This window comes from Triturus cristatus, chromosome 4_2, assembly GCF_964204655.1.
Source record: "Triturus cristatus chromosome 4_2, aTriCri1.1, whole genome shotgun sequence".
Lineage (NCBI taxonomy): Eukaryota > Metazoa > Chordata > Amphibia > Caudata > Salamandridae > Triturus > Triturus cristatus.
This window is the reverse complement of record NC_140586.1, coordinates 553485088-553505701: the sequence shown is the minus strand read 5'-3', so window position 1 is coordinate 553505701 and position 20614 is coordinate 553485088. Positions and strand designations below refer to the sequence as shown.

General features: G+C 48.1%; 1 protein-coding gene across 4 annotated transcripts in view; it reads right to left on the bottom strand.

The window, feature by feature from the left end:
* Window positions 1–20614, bottom strand: part of BRDT (bromodomain testis associated) — a 1895586-nt gene that overhangs the window by 1131207 nt on the left and 743765 nt on the right. The gene's annotated exons all lie outside the window — the stretch shown is intronic.

Sequence of the window (20614 nt, the reverse complement as noted above, 5' to 3'; positions counted from 1 at the left end):
ATGCATCTGATTCCTATCAGTCACCTATGCATGCATGCATCCCACGTATCCTTCTCTGCCAGTCAAATAATAAATCTCGCTTGTCCTTCTTCCTTCCACTCTTCTTTCCCTTTTCGTTAAACCCATCCATCAAGGTAAATCTGATCTGACGTTTAGTCTTCTCCATAAAAGTTTCACAGCTGAGTTGAAATCAGATAGAAGAGGCCATTGGTTACTCAACACTCACCCCGCTAATGCTTTTACTAATGCTAAGTAAAGAGTGTCTTCAACCGTTCACAACTTCTTACTTCGTAAGTCTCAACTGTACAGTATACAGTACACCCTTGCAGTGAGTGTAATGTCAATAAGTAAGGATTAGGAATCTAACTTACCACCGCCTGTCACTGCTGCTTGCTTATCCCCTGCAGCTCGTCCTGCAACTGCCGCATCCTCTCCTCCGTCAGCAGCTGCATCGCCTTCGCCGCTGGCACCGGTGGCTGGTAGTGCGCCTTGAAAAAACATTACACATTTTTTAGGTGTCATACACCTCCCCCTACTTTACTAGCAAGATTGAAAAATGAGTTAATAGTAATACATAGGGGGGCGTGGCCAGGCGCCGTGAGAAATGGCCGCCTGACTCCGGAGCTCCGCCGGGACCGTTGGTGTCCTACAACATCCGTAGCTAATCCGAGCTGAGGGGCTTGCCCATGAATGCCCCCCCAGCTCCCCCAGACCCAGTGACCCACCGGAGCGCTTGTGCGGACGCCGGAGACCCATGGACGGCTCAGGGCGGCAGCCGCGACTGGCGGCGGCAGCTGAGTGCCTCGCTCCCGGAGCTGCGGTGCCGCCCCTTTTGCCACCTGAGGCCCCGGCTTCGGCCTGACGCGGGACGCAACCGGAGGGGCGCCATCGGCAGAGGACGCCGCCCATATGCGGAGCTGAGGTGCCGCTGGCCTCCGACTGCCTGACTGCGCCGGCTGCGTGACCCTGCAGCCTTGGGGGGCCGGCGGACTGCCGTGACTAAAGCGGAACACAGAGGCGTGGTGTACAGCTGCATGGGTCCTACTGCAGGGTGCTGAGACTGGCGGCGCCAGAATCGAGGAGGTAGGCCCGGCCATTTCCCTGACTGCTGTCGCAGGAGCGAGGGGAGGAGACCAGCCGGGGCTGCTGCAGTGGGGTGACCTGTGTTGCCTGCCCGATTGGGGGCCCTCGTTCGCGGCTGCTGGGGCGGCCTGGACATTTGAGAACCGGCGGCAGGGGGTGGCTGAGGTCGCGGACCCCATAACGTGCACGCAAGGCTCGCTGGAGGACCCCCCGCCCTGAGCTGATACCAGGAGAGTGCCGGTGGTGCCAGGGTTGCGCCCAGACTCCACGTGAGCTGGCGCGGACCCGCGGGCGCTCTAGCGCAAAGGCGGACGGAGGGACGTTTGGCCCCAGAGGTACCGGCGGCACCATGCGACCTAAAGGGGGCGCCACGACCCAGTCCAACAAGCTGGATAACTATACGGTAGCTAGACCGGCGGCGCAACCTGGAGGGACGACGAAGGAGGCCGCGGGCCAGGCGGAACCCTCCCTGACGTCCATAATGGCCGCAATTCAAACCCTGGGCACCAACCTGGAGACGAAAATGGACAAGATCACGATAGAGGTGAACCTGCTCCGGGCCGACTTGGGGACCACCACGGACCACTCTAAAACCAATGCAGCTGACATCAAAGCCCTGCAGGAATCGGAGAAGCGGCTCGAGGGGAGGGTCAACGAACTTGTGCACCAGCACCGGCTGATGGCCCTACAGCTCGATGACCAGGAAGGCAGGGCTCGGAGAAGCAACATTCGCGTGGTAGGTGTGGCGGAAGGACTTGAGGGGGAATGTATGGAGCTCTTTCTTGAGGATTTGATCCTCCACCACCTTAAGCCCAAGAGACTTTCTAAGCTCTTCACTGTCGAGCGGGCGCACAGGGCCCCGATCACGAAACCTAAACCGGGGGCCCTACCGCGAACAATTATTGCTAAAATATTGGACTACCGAGACCACGATGCAATTCTCCAGGCTGCTAGACAACATGGTGATTTACAGTACGAGGGAGCCACGGTTCGCTTCTTCCCGGACTTCACGCTCCAGGTTCAGCAGGAGAGGCGCTCCTTTCAGGGGGTGAAGGCGGCACTACGAGACCGCGGGATTCGGTACATGATGTTCTTTCCCGCCAAACTGAAGATCATAGCTGGCGGCAAATCCCTTTTCTTCACTTCGCCTGCGGCGGTGTAGGAGTGGCTGGATACGGATGGGACTGCGGGGGCCCCTCGGCGAGACGGTGCACAATGGCGAGGCGCAGGGCACTCCTCCCCGGGGTCAGCGACGGGGCGAGTGGAAGGAGGAGAGCAGAGCCAGCGGTCTTGGCGTTCAAGATCGAATAGTCCCCGCTGGGACTCACCCAGAGACGACGCAGCGAGATGAGGCCACGAACGCTCGACTGAGAAGCCATCGGACAGTAAAGTATTAAAGTTGTTGACTGTAAGACTGGCTTGCTCCACGAGGCGCTGTGACTGCATGCCCGAGGTTGCTGTGCCGGGCTCACTATTTAGCGGATGCACTTAGGGCCTGGGGGGCTGAGTGAATTGGGCACCACGGGCGGGCGGCCGGCCAGGAGGGGGCTGGCCCACGAACTTCCCACGTAGAGTTCCTCGGTGGGCTCTCACCGGGGTAGGGTTGGGCGACAGGCGCTCTGCTAATTGGGGCAGTGGGTAGTTTGGAACCCACGGAGCAGGGGGCAGGGAGGAGGGGGGGGGGTTTGTTTTGCAAGGGGGGGTAGGGATGTTGGGGACTGTTGTCGGGGGGGGGGGTGGGGGGGAGGGTGGAGTGCATGGGATGTCAGGTCCCGGACCGCGGGTATTGAGTACGCTTGCGGGGTGGGAACCAGGGAGGGGTGGGGAGTTGGGGTTCCTTTATGGTCACACGAACTATGTTGTCACTCAGTCAGCCGGAACACCGGGGTGGTGGGACGAAGCACCCTGCGAAGCAAAGGCTATGGATAGACGATGGGAGAAGAGCCTAAAAGTCCTCAGCTGGAATGTTAACGGGTTAGGAGACAGGCTTAAATGTACTATAGTCCTACAATTCCTCAATCGGCACCAGCCGGACGTAGTGCTAATGCAAGAAACTCATTTGATGGGTAATGTCTGCCAGGCCCTCAATAGGTGTGGCTACACTTGAGCGGCGCACTCTGGCTTCACCTCCGGTTCAAGGGGGGTGGGGATTCTCCTGCGTCGCTCACTGCCCTTCCATATAGACCTTATCAAAACTGACCCACAGGGCCGCTTCACGGCGGTTTCTGGACGGTGGGAGGGCCGCACACTTAACCTACTCTCTATATACATCCCACCTGGCCTCCAGGCCCGGGCCTTCGCGGATCTGGGCGCGCTGCTCCTTTCCCTTCCCGGGGGTCAGTTGATGCTGGGGGGGGGGGGGGGGGGGACTTTAATGCAGTGGTGTCAGGAACCCGAGATAGGCAGCCCCCCCCCCCCCCCGAGACCTGCCCTGGGGGCAAGGGTGGTTGGCGGAATTTCTTGAGACCTTCGGACTTACTGACGTCTGGCGCCTGCTCCACCCTACGGACACCCAATTTACCTTCTTCTCGGGGTCGCATCATTCATTCTCCCGATTAGACTACATCCTTACCCTTCTGCACCACGATATGACAGTCCTGGAGGCAGAGCTTCTGCCTAGAGGTATTTCCGACCACTCACCGGTCCGTAAACACATTGTATTTGGGAATCGCCGGGAGGGCTGCATAGCACCCATAAACGCCTGGCACTTAAAACATGAGGACACCAGAAAACATGTGTCCGACTCCATCTTACAGTACTTCGAAGAGAATGTGGGCTCTGTAGACTCCCCCGTCACCTTATGGGAGGCATTTAAACCCGTGATTAGAGGGGAGGCGCTCTCTGTCGTCTCGGCTAGACGGCGGGAGCGGCGCCTGCAGGTTACTACGATCGAGGCGGAATTGGAGGTTCTGGAGGGGGAGGCGAGAGAGGGTGGGGACAGGGACGTTAGGCACAAACTGCAGTTGAAGGCGGCGGAATATAGAGCACTGGTTACCCAAGAGGCCCAGACCGTGGCTCATCATAAGCTAGGCAGAATATATGACCAGGGCGATAAAGCCGGGAAATTGATAGCCTGGCTTGAGAAAAAACAGGCCAGTAAGGTGGTGCCAGAAATACGCACCGAGTCTGGGATTGTAGTGACAGAGCCCCGGGGAATAGTGGAACAGTTTGCGAGACACTTCCAGCAGGTCTATAGGCGTGAGTCGGACCGGCCGGAGGAGGACTCCAGGGTCCTCTTAACCGACATTCGCATGCCCTCCCTCTCGGAAGAAGATCGGGAGGCTATGGATAGCCCGATCACTGAGGCCGAACTACAGCGTGCAAAAGGGGAACTTCGCCCTGGTATGGCTCTCGGACCGAATGGCCTCCCGATAGAGCTCTACAAGCTCCGGCCTGACGTCACTAGTAAGTACTTGAAACTCATGTTCGAACAGAGCAAGGAGATGGGGGTGCTGCCCAGTGATCAGCGCAGCGCGACTATAGTGGCAATACCGAAAGAGGGGAAACCCAAAGACTCCTGTGCGTCATACAGGCCAATTTCGCTCAACGCGGAGCCCAAAATACTGGCAAAGACGCTGGCCAACAGGCTCAAGGTGGTGCTTCCTTCGTTGGTCCACCCGGACCAATCAGGTTTCATGCCCCACCGTAACACGGCCCTCAACATTAGACGGTTATACGGCGTTCTGGGGCAGCGCCACAGACTGCAGGAGGACGCAGTGGTGGTCTCCCTGGACGCCACCATGGCCTTCGACACCTTAGAGTGGCCATACATGTTCGCAGTCCTGCGCAAACTAGGATTTGGACCTCAATTCATAGCTTGGGTGCGTCTATTATACACCGAACCCCTGGCACAGGTACTGGTTAACAACAAGCTGTCCGAGGTGTTCACGCTTGAAAGAGGGACTAGGCAGGGCTGCCCCCTCTCTCCCCTTCTCTTCGCCCTCTCCCTAGAGCCGCTCGCGGCCTGGATTAGGCAGGACGTCTACCTAAAAGGTATAGCATGGACGGAAGGGTGGGAGGATAGAATATCCCTCTACGCCGACGACATTCTCCTGTACCTTTGCAGGCCACGCAGGTCGCTCATTGTGGCACTCGACATATTTGCCAGTTTCGGACGTAACTCTGGCTTCCGGATCAACTGGGCCAAATCACATCTCTACGTCTTGCGGGGTGACCCTCCGAGGCTCCCGGACACGTGCCCGATCAAGGTGGCGGAGGACGGGTTCCGGTACTTGGGAATATTCATCACCACTAACAAGACCCTGTTATATGAACAGAATCTCAAACCACCGTTGGTTCGGCTACAGAGGGAGGCCAAAGCCTGGCAGTTTCTACCACTGTCCTTGTTGGGCTGGGCAGCCTTATTCAAGATGCTGAGTTTGCCACGTTTCCTCTATGCGCTACAAAACTATCCCGACTTGGTCCCTAACGCCTACTTCGTGGCGATAGAGGCTGCGCTGCGCGACCTCCTCTGGGCCGGGTCGCCGCGAATCTCATTGACTAAACTCAAATTGGGGTGGTATGACGGCGGTATAGCCCTCCCTGACATTCGTAAATACTACTGGGCGGCCCATCTCACAGCGATCAATCAGGGGACGTATGGCGACGGGAACGATCCAGCCTACGGTATGGATAGATGGCTGCTTCCCGGAGGGAACTATGAGAGAGCACTCTACTCTAAACGGGGTACACATAATCTCACGGGCCCTACACTTCACTCGGTACAGGTCTGGCACATTGCTCAGAGGAAGCTCGGATGGTCGGGAGTCCTAACACTAGCCACGCCACTCTGGGCCTCTGAAAAACTGGGCAATCTGGGACGCACCAAGGGCTTCCGCAACTGGGACTTGATCGGCATCTCCCAAATCAGGGATATCTGGGGCCCCACAGGGATCCGCACGTTCGCCCAACACATATGAGCTGGCACACACTTAATACTTTAGATACCTACAGGTGCGACACTCTCTACAGGCCAATATCCCACCGGAGACCAAACCACCACAATCCTCCCCGCTTGAAGATAGGTTACTGGATGGACACCTCACAGAACACGCCCTATCCCTTACGTATAAAAAACTAATCAACAACCCCCCCGATACGCTCCTGCCCCTTAGAGAAAAGTGGGTCGCTGATGGGCTGGAGATAGACGACGAGGAATGGCTCCATGCTTTGGCTTCCCCACGGGAGGTCGCGATATCAGCCCGACTGCGACTTATCCAACTAAAGATCCTACATAGAATTTATATCTCCTGCACTAGGCTACACACAATGGGTAGGGCGGACACAGTACTCTGTAGAAGGGGATGTGGGGGTACGGGTACCTTCTTCCATGTGTTGTGGGACTGCCCGAAGATTCAACGGTATTGGAGAAGGGTGGTACAGTGTATGGAGGAGGTATGGGAGGTGGAAATTCGCCCGGAGGCCAAGAGGTGTCTCCTTAACATATGGGAGCCAACGGACCTGCCACCGAAGGGGAGGCTCTGGGTGACGCTCGGACAAATGGTAGCAAAAAGGAACATTGCCAGACTCTGGGGAAGCTCTATTCCACCAAAACTGTCGGACTGGCACGGCGACATGGACTGGTGTATGCTGCAAGAAAAGACTGTATATATAGCGAGAGGGTGCCCCCGGAAGTGGGTGGAAGTGTGGTCCAAATGGAATGATTTCAGGGGGGGCATTTGCGAGCCTCCTGACGCCGAGCAGGACGGCGCAGGGGCTGTGTAGGACTCCCAACGCTCCTGTTGCTCCCGGTGCTATAGAGTGGGTGCTGAGGTCGCCTCACCGGTACGGAGGTATTTACGATGTTCAAGTGGTGACCTGTTTTGGGGTGTCGGGGGGGGGGGCAGTTAATCGTTAGGCGCCCTGGCGCCATTGTGGTATTCTCCATCTGTTTTTTATGGCTGTAACAAAGAGAAAATGAGTCCTGCACTATCCTTCTCTAACCTGTGAGACGCTTGCACCTTATACCGCCGCCGTACCACCGGGTTGACGGCACCGGGCTGTGTTAGATACGACAAAGTGCATGTGTACAAACTGCGCGGCCAGCCCGAGGGGTTGTAGGCTAAAGCTGTGTATTGTGGAACACTACAATAAAAGTCTTTAAAAAAAATAAAAAAATAAAAAATAGTAATACATACATACACAACATACATCACTAGTCCAAATCAGGTAGTAGAGTAGTCAATAGTAGTTATATGGTCCCTAGGGTCATTCTAATCTTTGCTTAGTTAGCCCGAGCCATGCAACCATTTTACCTTTGTGCCTTATTTTTGCACACATTACCTTGCAGCTTGTTGTATAAAGATGCCTTTGAGCCCACATGAGCTCATACAGCTACTGTCTAAGCGCTACGTACAAGGTCAAACAAAACAAGCCACTTTGTTATGGAGTTCTGGTGTTAGTCCATATTGCTCATCCATAAAAATGCTACACTTTTTGGCACAAATGAGAAATGCTTGCAATATACTAACGCGCACCATTTTTCTCATAACAGACAGAAGATTCCCTTCTACAAACCAGAGCTTTGCAGAGCTTATGATATAACCAGTACTATGTTCTTCTAAGGTGAGGGGTCCACAGAATTCGCTTAGAAGATCTTCATTTATAATTTTATCTAAACTTTTTTCTTCGTTCTATGGACTTGTAGTTGTTGTAAGTGTAACAATGTTTATAGTTTTAATCTTATGCATTTTGCTGTTGGTGCTGCATTATAGATTAACATACAGAGCTTGTCAGTTGCAAATAAAACTTTTGAACTTACATAGACTCGGTGGTATTTGGTGCGGATGGACTTACACGAGTGAGCGAGCAAAATGAAGGGTGTGCATGTGCATTGCTTCCACGACTGAGAGTTCGGGAGTGTTATGTTCTGGGTTGTCTACTCATTGGGTATCTGGGGAAGGGGGGGGTTCGGAGAGGCAATAGAAATGAAACACTACTATAACTAGTCGGCAGGGGATTGTGGTGGGTTCTGTTCTGATTGAGGTGTGAGGAAGGTCCAACCTCCCATCACCAACATCCTATTTTCTTGTGCAAAGTTCTGTATGTGCAAAATCCCTACAACAGAAGTAGTATGTCCTATCCTATCAAAATAGTAAAATCTGGTTGGGCATTTTGTTGGTGGGAATTGTCGAAAAGCCTCAAGATTAATAAAGCCTCAAGATTAAGAGGTCTAGAAGGAGTACTAGAGGACAACCCAAAGGACTGGACTCAATGGCTAGTGCTACTGGAGAGTCTGAGTTTTATTTAAAACCTTTTAAATAAAGAGTGGCCAATTGGGCAAGCTTAGCTACAGACAGACTAATAGTAGTAGTACAGAGAGTCATAGCAGAGGCAGTTTAGAGGCAGTGATAACAAGAATTTAAAAACAGTCTAGATCGAAGTATAATTGTTGGTAAAAACATAGCATTAGGAAACGGAAACACTAGTTCGGAAAAGATACAGTGCAGTAAAAGTTAGTGAATAAGAATTATTAATATTAAAAACAGGAAGACTTACTGGGGCCAGCAGAAGAGTCCTGGTCCTGGTCATCCTGTCCTTAGTGTTGAACTGCTCCCGCCGACTCAGACTCAGTCTTCTTGCCCCTGGGTGCTAATCATGAAAGATATAAGAAAGAAAGAGACAAACATTGATGATTGGTGTGAAACAAATTTTAAAAAAACTTAAAAGACAGTCAAAAAAATTTTATGTAAACAACAATTACAATAAAATTGACCTATCTAATCTGGTAGTATCGGGGGATTCGCGAACCCACTAATTATTATTTAACAACACTAACCCAGTGTTCCATTCTGATTCTAGAATACTAACTAAGCTAAGTAGTACGTACCACCTGACCTAGCCCACCTATTCCAGGCGTGCCAATTGTACATTAAGTAAGCATTTCCACTTCTTTTAGTCCTCAAAAATGCATAAATGGAGGACACATGCCTACATTTAGGCATACGATGCTGATGTTCTGCTAGTGCTAAACCTATTACCACTCACTGAACAAACTACAAAAGGTTCTACTAAGGACTGGGGTAAGCACTAGCAGCACTCAGCAGCACGTGACGTAACAGAGGGGGCGTCACGCAGACCACTAAAAAACTTACAAACTCACAATAAGTAACTAAACCTAAGTATCAATCCACCCCTATCTCTTAGTGACAGGACGAAGGAAGGACTAGAGTCACTCTAGCGTTACCTGACTTAAGTTCTCTAAAATAAACTCTTACATAATCACGCAAAACGAGCGCAAACGCAAAGTTGCAAATAACAAGATTCGTAGCGCAGAGCACCTGTGTCATATCAATCACAGAAGACTTTGAAACGTAATTTACCTGTAATGTAAGCAGCAACATTCTAGCTGGTCAGAAAAAAATCATTCGCAATATATAACACAGAGCAGAAAAACACAAAGTAGTAATAATTAAATAGCTACTCACCAAGACCCGGGACCTCCACTCCTAGCAGGTCCAGCAGGTCCTGCTACCGGTCCAGGATATCGGACCACCGGTGCGTCAACTGGTTCTGGCTGCGCCGGACACCAGAGCAGTAAAACACTGCCCGGCGCACCTTTCCCCCCCCGACGCTCCCGGAGCCCGTACCCAGACCCAGGCCTGCAGTCAGGGTTAAGGGGAGGTGGCACTGCACAAAAAAAAACAGTGCGGCCAACTCCACCTTCCCAAATAAGGCCCGTGCCTGCACCCCTTGTGGGTACCGCCTTCCGCAAGGAAGACGGTCGCGGCTCTGGCGAGCCCTGCTGTGGCCCTTTGCCATCGTTCTGGGGTGGGGGTGGAGGGGGGGTGGAAAAGAAAAGGTAAAAATTAAAAAGTAAATAAAAGAAATGAAAAAAGCAGGTAATAGAAAAAAAGAGTGAAAAAGTAGTAAAAAAAAAACCACACAAAAAGTAGACAAAAACAAAAAACAGAATCAGGAAAATAGAGCGAGAGAATAAATGAAAGATCAAAAAAATGTTTCCAGAAACAAAGGATTGAAAAGATGGAGGGAGGATTGAAAAGCAGGCCCCAGAACCATAGCAATAGAGTGAAAAACAAGATGACCGCACTTATTGCGACCACATGGGCAAGTTTGCGCGATATTCCCCCCCCCCCCCCTCCCCCCGAGCACGCAGAAAGCGACACGTAATACTCGCTCCCGAACAGGAAATACTTATCGCGAACGGGCACAAGCATGCATTGCGCGACCCGGAACAGGAAATAGCATCGCGAGCGGGCGGGCGGGACAAGTGAAAACAAGATGGCTGCACCCATTAGCGACCGCATGGGCAAGTTGGTGACACATTTCCAACACGATCATTCAAAAAAACATCACGAACAGGCGGGAAAAGCACTTCCGCGTCTTCGCGATACGCAACGAGATTACGCAAATTCCGCCCACCCCTAATTCTAACATGTTCCTCATACTTAGTGAAAACCGCGCATGCGCTCTACATCTCTGCTCTCAAGTCAATTAAGTCATTTGACGGACTGCCAAAACCCAAACCCAGCAAGGACATGAGAAAGTAAACTCCTGACCCTACGAACAGAAAACCCAGCAACATTGTACCTTAAATGTATCAATCGTAATACGAAATGATGTGGGAATAAAGCTTGTGGGTATTAAAATGAAGGGGCGGGGGATCAGACAATAGAGTAAAGAAAAATATTGCACTTGGTATGGTGTGATGTCCTTACCCCACTACTTGGCCCAATCAAATTGCGGGTGAACATGAATTTGAAACATTTGGGGGTGGATCACACACTTGAATTTGGTATAACCAGAGGTAGGTATAGATAGACACACTTGACGCTAGACCATTGATGCGGAGATGCTGCTGCTGTGCTGAGATGCTGCCCGATTTTGCTGCAATCGGACTGAAGAATCTAACAGTAGGGAAAATACGCGGAAGAAACCGAGGAGGCACATACAGGGAAGGGTCCGGACGCACCTGAACCGGACAGAGTAGCACCAGAGAGGGGTGTAACGCTGGCGTTACACTAGAAGAGGTCAGTTTTCCTGTCCCAAAACTCTGACACTCTGATGTCGGGGTCCTCACACCATTCTAGATAAATATGATTGTAGGGTAAATGCTCCGTACTTGCTTTTCTGTCCTTTCTCTCCTCAGGTGCTGTCATTACAAAGAGTTATTAGTGCAAACTGATTTAAGCTAACTGTACTATTTTTTCCTGATGGAGGTATCTGGGCTGTTCATGTGTATTTTGATTTGACTTAAAATTATTAATTCAGATAAATTTAACACTTCACATGAGTCTGTGGTTCTTTAGAATAAAATCAATGCATTATTGTCTTTCCTTCCTATATATACTAGATCTGTCGACAGCGCATTTACTCAGGAGACAGGATTGGTAAGAATACGGGTTTAAAGGTTTCCGAGGGTAAAATAATATTGATGACCAGTGGATATTTGCCAGCTTATTGTGTGTATGAATGTATATGGGCCCAAATGAGTGTTGTGTGTATGAATGTGTAGAGCTGGTAAACTCCGCTGCATCAGTGCGGCACAAACCTGGCAGGTGATACAAGAATGACCATTCACCCATTCTGAGGGCCAGAAATCTTTTTTGCAACATCACTGAGTAGGTGCAAGACATATGAGCTTTCACGACCCCTAACTTAAACCCTAATATGATTGACCAGGCATGGTTACATTGTACCAGTTGGGCTCTGTCGGAATGGAAGGACCAGAAACAGACGTTTCTTTTGACGTAGATTTTGAGTGCCTGCTGCGATGGATTGGAGCTCCAGAGTTCTTCTGCATCCAGGAGTTTTAAAGAGTCTTGTAGATAATGCCAGAATGATCTCCCAAGCTGACCGGCTGAAATTTCCTGCCACAAAAAAGCCTCCAAGCTTCCTTCTCTGGAAGTACGTAGCTTGTTGCACAACCTGATGAATACTCCAGCCCCTACCACTTGGAGACCAAACGCAAGTCGTATTTGAGCGGGGGATGAGGTTTTAGGAAGGATCAGCACTTGTTTGAAGATTGTTATTTCATTCACAAGGCTGTTGTCTTTCCCTTGCATGATCTCCTGACTGTAAGTGAGGTAATTGAGAGTTTTTGCCTTCATGACACTTATAAGAGGGGTCAGGCTTGGACCGGACAACTGTCTTGCGAGGTTCTTAAATGCCACCTGGATTGTCAAAGCTTTGGCTTCTACCTAGTCTGTGTTTTGAGAATGAACCCCTTCTGTCCATGTGGACTCCCAGATATTTATATGAAGCGGCCCTATCAATACTTTTATCCTTGAACTGCCAACGGCCACCTTGGTATTTCGTTAACCCGAAGGTGATTGCCCTGGTCTTAGATAAATTCAGTTCCAATTAATTTTCAATGGTATAGGGAGACAATCAATCGAGTAGTCTCTGCAAGCCGACCCTGGTGTGGCGGAGCAGGACAAGGTCATCAGCATACAGTAAATTGCTAACTCTTTCCTCGGAAAGTTTTGGAGGATGAGAGTGGACTTCGTCGTATGACTCCGACAGATCGGAAATTAAGAGATTAAAAAGGAGGGGCGCCAGCACACAACCTGGTTTTACTCCACGTGATGTTTGTATTTTTCTGGAGATATAGGATTCGTCTCAAGTTTTATACGGATCCATGTATTAGTGTGTAGCTCGATTATGGCTTGTAAAAGCACAGGTGGATTCCCCCAGTTCTGCAGTTTGAGCCACAGTTGGCGTCTGGGCACACGATCGAAAGCGGCTTTGAAGTCAACAAAACGGCTGTGCATTAGCATTCCTGACGCTGACGCTTTATCCAACAGGACAGATATTGCAAGCAGGTTTGTTATGGTACCTGAATTTGGAACAAATCCTGTCTGGTTAAAGGGTATGTTTTTTTGTGGCCCGAGACGGCAGATCTTGAAGGAGCAACTTGGCGTAGTGTTTGGATTCCATATCCAATAGAGTATCATCCTGTAATTTTTCAGATCTGATCTCTTGCCACCTTTGTAAACTGGATGTATAATGGCACCACACCAAGATTCCGGTATGACCCGATTAGTCCAGCAGTAAGTAAATAAAGGTGCCAATAGTTTAGTCAGTGTCCTGTTTGTACAGAGCCTGGGGTAGACCATTTGGCCCGGGAGCTCTGTCTGAGCGGCCATCGATTATAATTTGTGCTGTTCTTTTCGTTAAAGTTTCTAGTGTTGTGGGTACCCATTGAGGCAATTCTTCATGCTGGAGCAGCAATTTGGTGTCGGTTACTGATGGCATCCTTATGTTCAATTCAGCGGGTTGCTCAGGTGTCCCAACATGTATTGTACCTAGCGATTGGCGTAAGTTGAGTTGAGGGGCCAAAGTTGAAGGTTTGGCCGATGGACCTTCCTCCTTTTCTGGTTTTTCAAAGTGGGTCATTAGAAAGGATACCCATTCGACTTCAGGGATGTTCGCACTACTTTGTCCTCCTTGATTGTGTGTTTTCGAATTAACAAGCGACCAAAAAGATTTTGGGTTATGGTTTTTACTTGCATGTATCAGTTTTAGCCAGAACTGCTCGGAGCGCTTATTATTCTCTGAGAATATTGTTTGTCGAAGTGCTTTTTGAGCTTGCTTGTATGTATTAAATAAGTGATCTTCCCCTGGGTACCTACGTGCTTGTCTTATCGCACAGTTGCGCAATGATTTTAATTTCAGCAGTTATTGTTGAATTACCTTTTTTGGTTTTTCGTGTGGTACATGGGAAGTTTTTAAAGCAGTTTCCTAAAACGGTCCGGAAGCTAGCTTCCCTTGGCCTTCTCTTGGCAAAACGAGAGATAGCGGTGCTCTGAGGCAGCAAAGTTTCTCCCACGTTGCAAGGCTGGTTGAATAGTTTAGCACATTGCAGTATAAATAGCGAGATATACTCTAGCCTGTTGCCCAACACAGCCCAGCCCAGGGATATCTGGGGCCCATATAAGGCATATATTGACACCCTGCACAATTCCTACACTTCCCAGCCCTGCTCACGGATAGTATCCAAGGGTATAGGATAGAGCAGTTGGATTCCACATGACTAAGTGATATAAGGCTCCATATTACACTGCTGCTTTCGCACCGCCTTCTTCTTACCAAGCCTGCACCTTTTGTTATTCTAGGATAGGTAACCAGCGGATTGCTGGCCAGATCCGGATGTTTCAACAGGCGGGAAAGGGACACCTAGACACTTGATAGGTTTGTCGACAAACATTTGACATGTATTGTGTTGCATACAGTATTGCGCTTATGACATTGCATGACATATGTGTTCATTAAAATGTGAACTGCGCATGATAACATGGTATCTATGCTGTACTTACTAAGGATGACTGTAATGGATGAATCATACTTCCTTGTTCTTTGATAATCCACAAAAATAAAGTAATAAAAAATAAACGTTTTTAAGCAGTTCCCGGGAGAAGAGTTCCCATGATGTAGACGCTCCTGAAACCTTGCAGCGCTCTGCATTTAATCATTATTGTTGGTATAATAGGATCTGACCATTTCAACCTTTAGAGGTTCTCTGTACGAATTCCACGTTGTCTGGAATGTCGCGGCGTGCCGTGCTACGTGGAATGACAGTGATCACTTGGGGTCGATGATCGCTGTCTCCACGTGCAGCTATGATGTAATTCTCAATCAGAGGGTGCATTTCCTTGTTGCAAATGGTGAAATCTAGAAAGGAATGAGTACAACCATTTGTTCTTGGCCAATTTGGTGGACTATCCATGGGGAAGCGACCGTTCAGAATTGTGTAACCCAGGATGCGGAGTTGTAGCACCATGTATTCGCCAAGTTTGCTATATTTGTAAACAGTAGGCGTGGTTTGTTCCGAGATAACTGGCCATGGTGCATCATACGCTTCAGAAAGTTTTTGAAAAAGGTTTGTATTTTAGTCACCGGATATTACATAGGCTGTTCTTCCGTGATTACTTGGTAGGTTGCACAAAATCTGGATTAAGTGGTCAAACTTGAATTTTTTCTCCCTGGCGCTTGGTGAGATGTAAACGTTAATCAAGAGCAGTTGTTCAGTCTGTTTGGAGTTACCAATCCTTATACCAGAAATCCAGTCTTCCTCGAATGTCAGTTGAACAATATTAGCGTTTAACTTGGCTGCAACATAGATTGAAAGGCCGCCGCTGGGTCGGCCAGACTTGTGCAGCCTCTGGGCCGGAGATCTATATTCCAAATACCCTTCTATTGGAAGGCTAGCCAAAGACCATGTTTCCTGCAATAGTATAATCTCGTGGTGTTTTTAAAAACTTTATCAAGTCTGGCGATTGAAATTTCGGAGTAAGGGTGTCAATGTTCCACGAACATACTGAGAGGCCGGGTTGAGCGCCAGTTCAATCGTGGTTTCCCCTGTCCAGGGCCGCTGGCAGCCATGCCCAATCAACCGCCATGGTTTTGGACTCCTCTATTTCAGGGTGGGTAGCCCCTCCGGGGGATTGACCTTTAGCTGATCTTAGTATTGAAAAATATGGTGGTCCGAATTTGTCTAGTGGGGCCGGGGATTTTGCAAGAACTGATGGGTACCGTGGTTTGGTTTGAGGAACTATTGTAATGCCCCATTTGTTAAATTGATCAGACCTTAGTATTACCTGATCCTTAATTGCTACTGTTGAAGATGTAATTAGCGTTGGTTCGGTGGGTTGGTTACTTCTGATGGATTTAAATTCAATTGAAATTATATCACTAGATTCAATATGACGCAGTTCGGAAATGGATTTGAAAAGTTTGAGGATGTTCCCTCTATTCATGATGTCGTGTGGTCCTTGAGTGAGGTATTCAGGGATAAATAACAATTTAGCTTTTTGGTTTGTTGTAGTAGAAGCCTGGCTGGGGGTCAAGTGGTTACTTTTATCCGTTGTCTGGGGTAGGTCGATTCTCCTTTGAATGTGTGATAGATGTTGCTCATCTCCCACTTGTTCACCCCAGGTTGGTAATCCACTTTATTGGGAGGGTGTTTACCCATTTGTGTTGTGTCCGGATGGATGAACAGTGTTATCTGGAAATTCTCCTTGCCTCTTAACCAAAATTCATCCTCATACTGTTCTATGGCTTCCCTATTTTGGTTCTCCTTGGGTATGTTTGCCGTGTTTATTGGAATTGTCGAGTCTTCTAGTCCAGTCTTTGAGGAGTACTGTGGTCATTTTAACTTGGTGACCTTTTCCAGCTCGTCTAAGACCAAGGGTTGTGGGGTCTTCACTGAAACCTCTCCTCTGGCCCGGGTAAATCCTTGTGCTCTTTACACTGGGTAGATGCCGGTGTCGCCTTGTTATTCGGCTCTATTATTGTTTGTAGAGGTGATTGTTATGGCAGAAGGGAATTGCTGTCAGAACTTGCAGAGCTGATTGAGCCAAGTCGTATGTTACCTTTTTGGTATGGGGGAGATCACTGGTCGTATTTTGAATCGCAGCACTGCGCTTATTACGCTTTTTTCATAGTCTCTTTCTTTCCCTTTTGCTCAGGTTTGATTTTGAGCGGATTTATTCGTTATTCCCATCCCTAAGCAGGCGTCTCCAAAGTCAAAACTTTGCATTATCTCGGACATAAACAATGGTTCTATTGTTGACGTAATTTTGTTCTTATTGTCTGGTTTGGCTATTTGGAAAATGTCATACTCCTTGGGTGCCGCTTGATTGTCCCGAGACGGGACTGCTGCTAGATCATCGGTCGGTCGTCAACTTTTACTGGTGAAACTTTGTGTCCTTTGTTGGTTTTGTTTTGCTTTATGCTTTGGTCTTTGGCTCTCTGAGTAGGTTAATTGGTTGGATGTGAGCATAAAAGATGTGGTTGGCCTTGCGGACCCGATGGTAATTTCCTAATTTCTGTCAGGACCAAGGTGAGGAACTGGGAAAGCAAAGACAAGCTGTCGATTATTGGTGAGCAACAACATATCGTTTGGGTTGTGCTTTTGTAATTAAGGTGTTCAAGCCTTCCAATTTGTTGTCAATCCCTGCCGTGTAAACTGCTAGTTTATTTAGAAGGTCGACTTGTAGGTCAAGTTTATCGGAGTTTTAGTTTAATGCAGACACTGTAGATTGTAGGGTTTGCAAAAGCTGGGACCAGACAGTAGTGGGCTCAAACGTTGCTGAATTGTAACCTTCAGTCATATTTTTTTGTCTTGTTAAATTCTGTCTTGAAAAAAGATAAATCCAAAAGAGAGCGATCATCCTGGCTTTGTTTCGGGGGGGGGTTCATGATGAGCCAAAACAGGAGGCGTTGGAGTAAGTGGTTTGATGTTGCCTGGGGAGATCCTGGTCTATTGTGCAGCTTGAGGGGTAGAAATTATGTTGTTTCCAGGAAAACCTATGTTGTTAGTATGAAAATTAGTTTACTGCTGTGAGAATGATATCAGGCTGATGGGAGAATCGTCGCTTGAAATAGTTATTGGCGAGGTCCAACAAGAGATGTCTATATATACCTGCAGAGGCAGACAGGCAAGAGCTAGGGGCAGGAAGATTTGGGCGTATGTTGCCAATTGGAGTAGAGATGTGAGGTTGAATTAGCTGTGCCCTTGTATGTATTGTATGTATGTATTATTATACGTTTTCCACTGTAAACTGTCATCTCCTTGGTGCAAGGTAAATGTATGTATTTGTATTTAATTCTTCCTGGATATGCTCTCAATAAAAATATTAAAAAAAAAAAAAATTAAATAGTTATTGGCAAAGAGTTTGTTCCTTATTTGATTGATGGACTTGTCTCCTAACTGGGTAACTGATCTTAGCATATTTTTTTACCGGAGTGGAGAATTTGTACCTTATAAGGTTACCATTCGGGGACGTTCTGGTGACCTGGTAGTGGGGCTGCTCGTGAATCATGGCCTGCACTTTAATTGGAACGGAGTCTGTATTAAGGGGTGGTTGGAAAGGCTGTGCTGATGGAGACAGTGTTTCATTAGGGTTAATTGAGGCTGTGGCTGTAATTCCACGTTTCTTAAAATAATCTCTGAGGGTCCTCTTTTTTTGCGTCGTTTGTTTCATCCTGTGCATTATATTGTTGAATTGAGGGCACTAGGGGTGTTATTTCCATCTCAGGGGTACAGCCTAGGGAGCCAGATCCCTGAGTACTGCAGATGCGGGGGCGGTATCGCCGAGAAGTGCGGTGATATAATCTCTGATTCCGCAGGATATTTCATGGGTTCTTTATTTAACTTCTTGCAGGTTTTCGCTGTTTCTTTCCTGAGCCTTCCGGACCACATTGTGGTAGGACTGTAACTTGGGGTGGCTACTCCCCCTTTCTTTGGCCCTTTATTTTCCTTGTGGATCAAACATGTTGCCATACGTTAGTGATAGATTCCTCACCTTAAAATTACCCTCAGGTATCAGACTGGATCTGGAGAATATTTTCTTAGCAGTACTCCTGTACATTGGTAGGTGGCGTCGGTCGACTCCGCGTCTGTCTTCGGCGTCGCCGCATTGACGTTGTGGTGCCTTCTTAGACGCTACCCCGGTGTGCTAACGTAAGCTCTGACACGACTTTACATGCCATTATTGTGCTACCCTTAGAATACCAATAGTCATTTTGTATTAAAAAAATGCAAACTGTCATTAAAGGATTGTACACAATATAAAGGATTGTACACAATAAAAAGAATCGCACACAACAAGGGTGTGTAACTCAGGATCAGAATGCTCGAGACCCAAAAGCAAAGCTCTTAACTCGGCCAACTATGCCATACAGTCACCAAGGGCCTGGGTATGAATCAAATTTGAGAGGAAAACGCCATTGGTCATACAGCCTACAACAATAGCGCAAGCCGCAGAATGAGTCTCCTTTGTACCATTGGCCGGCTGTGCTGAACTATCAGTGTAAATGATACATGTATTTTGATCAAGAGGAAGAATCGAAGAAGGCAGAGGATGAAGAAACTCTTGAGTTTGCAAGGAAGGGTCAAAAACAAAGGTACCATAGCCAATCTAAAAGATGTCGCCCATTGAATCTAAAGGAGGTGAAGGGCTTTAAAGTTAAGAATGCTAGCCTTTGTGACTGTCTCAAAGGCAGGCACAGGTGAAATGATAAAGATGTGTTTGCCATGGGGAAGGGCGCCATTAAACCACAATATAAGTATGAAAAATATTATATTATGAAAAATATTATATTTTGCATCAATAGCAGGGAACATAACTCAGGAGTAAAAAACCTTGAAGCAGTACGCAGGGTCCGCCTCCACTACAAAAACAACAGCAGATCCCGAATACAAGTGCCGAGTAACTGCCGCGCGGCAATGAGCTGGAATCACAACTGGATTAGCCAAAAACCAGAAGAAAGGGATTTAAATGGTAGCAGAAAAGTGGGTATAAACCTTTTAAAATACAGCAATAGGAAGTCCATACAAACTGAGAAAGCAAAGCCCCCACACCATGGACACCTCCAGGAAATGGGTCAAAGGTAGTGTGGACTAGCACAAGCGTTACTCAGGCGTCCCACAAATAAGTCCTAGACCAAATGTTGGCTGCGCCATGTTGTAGGGAATCTGGGGAGTCACAGAACTATGCTTTGGACCATAGAACCTTAGTAGGCAGGGAGTGAGTCATCCTATCACCTTAGTACCCATGAGGACGGGACCGACTAGCTATAGTGTCTCACTTGCCCTCTTACTCAGTCACAGAGGAACAAGTGATTGGACACCCCAGAACACAATACTCCCGACCCTCTCAAGAATCGCGGTGACAACACACCCTTTCACTCTCACACTTGCACTTGTACACAATAAGATCTGACAGAGACGCAAGTAAATTTAAAATGTTTATTTTAACTACTGTGCTCTAGTATGCCACAATAAGTAAGAAGATGCCCAACACAAACACGGCCAGCATAGTAAGTAATCCATAAATCATAAAAGGAGCTGTCATGATATTAGACAGGGTAGACTAACCCCCTCCCATTCTACAGAAGCAAAGTGATTATATAACAGAAGATATCTGGGTGTTTGCAGCGGAACCCGTACCTTTGCATGCACTAATGAAAGTTCTACATCTCAGGTGAAGTGGCGACCTTTCTGAAAACTCTCTCTCGAAGTGTGTATTTTGTCTCTGCATACCTATATAACCGAGTGTGTGTTTTCAAACAAAAGCTGCATTTGTGTGTTTTGTCTAGGTGCCAGAGCCTGGCCAGAACAGAATAATAAGGGGCATTGTTGTTTGACCTGGTCTATGTTCAGACTAAATCCCAGGAAAGAACAGAACGGAAAAACATCATCAGGTTGTCTGTGAAAGTAAAACATGGCACAAGCAAAATATGTTTTTATAGCAACATACACAAAGCAGAATGCAGCCTGCAACGTGCTCAGGTTAACAGAGAAATCGACAATTGGCCTGCATGGGACATATGACAGAGACTGGTGTAAGACGGTTCAGAGTGTTTTTACCATGGGCTTTAAATAACGAGAGAAAAGTCCAGGCTGAATCAGCTTCCCTATCTTCTTATAGGCATTTTACCTCATGCACAGAGCATAATCCTGGTGGAAAGGACAGACTGTATATTGGTACCCGAGTGTGTTTTATCTATTTCTGCACCCTCCCATCTCACACAATATACAGCTATTACAACAAAAGCACATTCACTT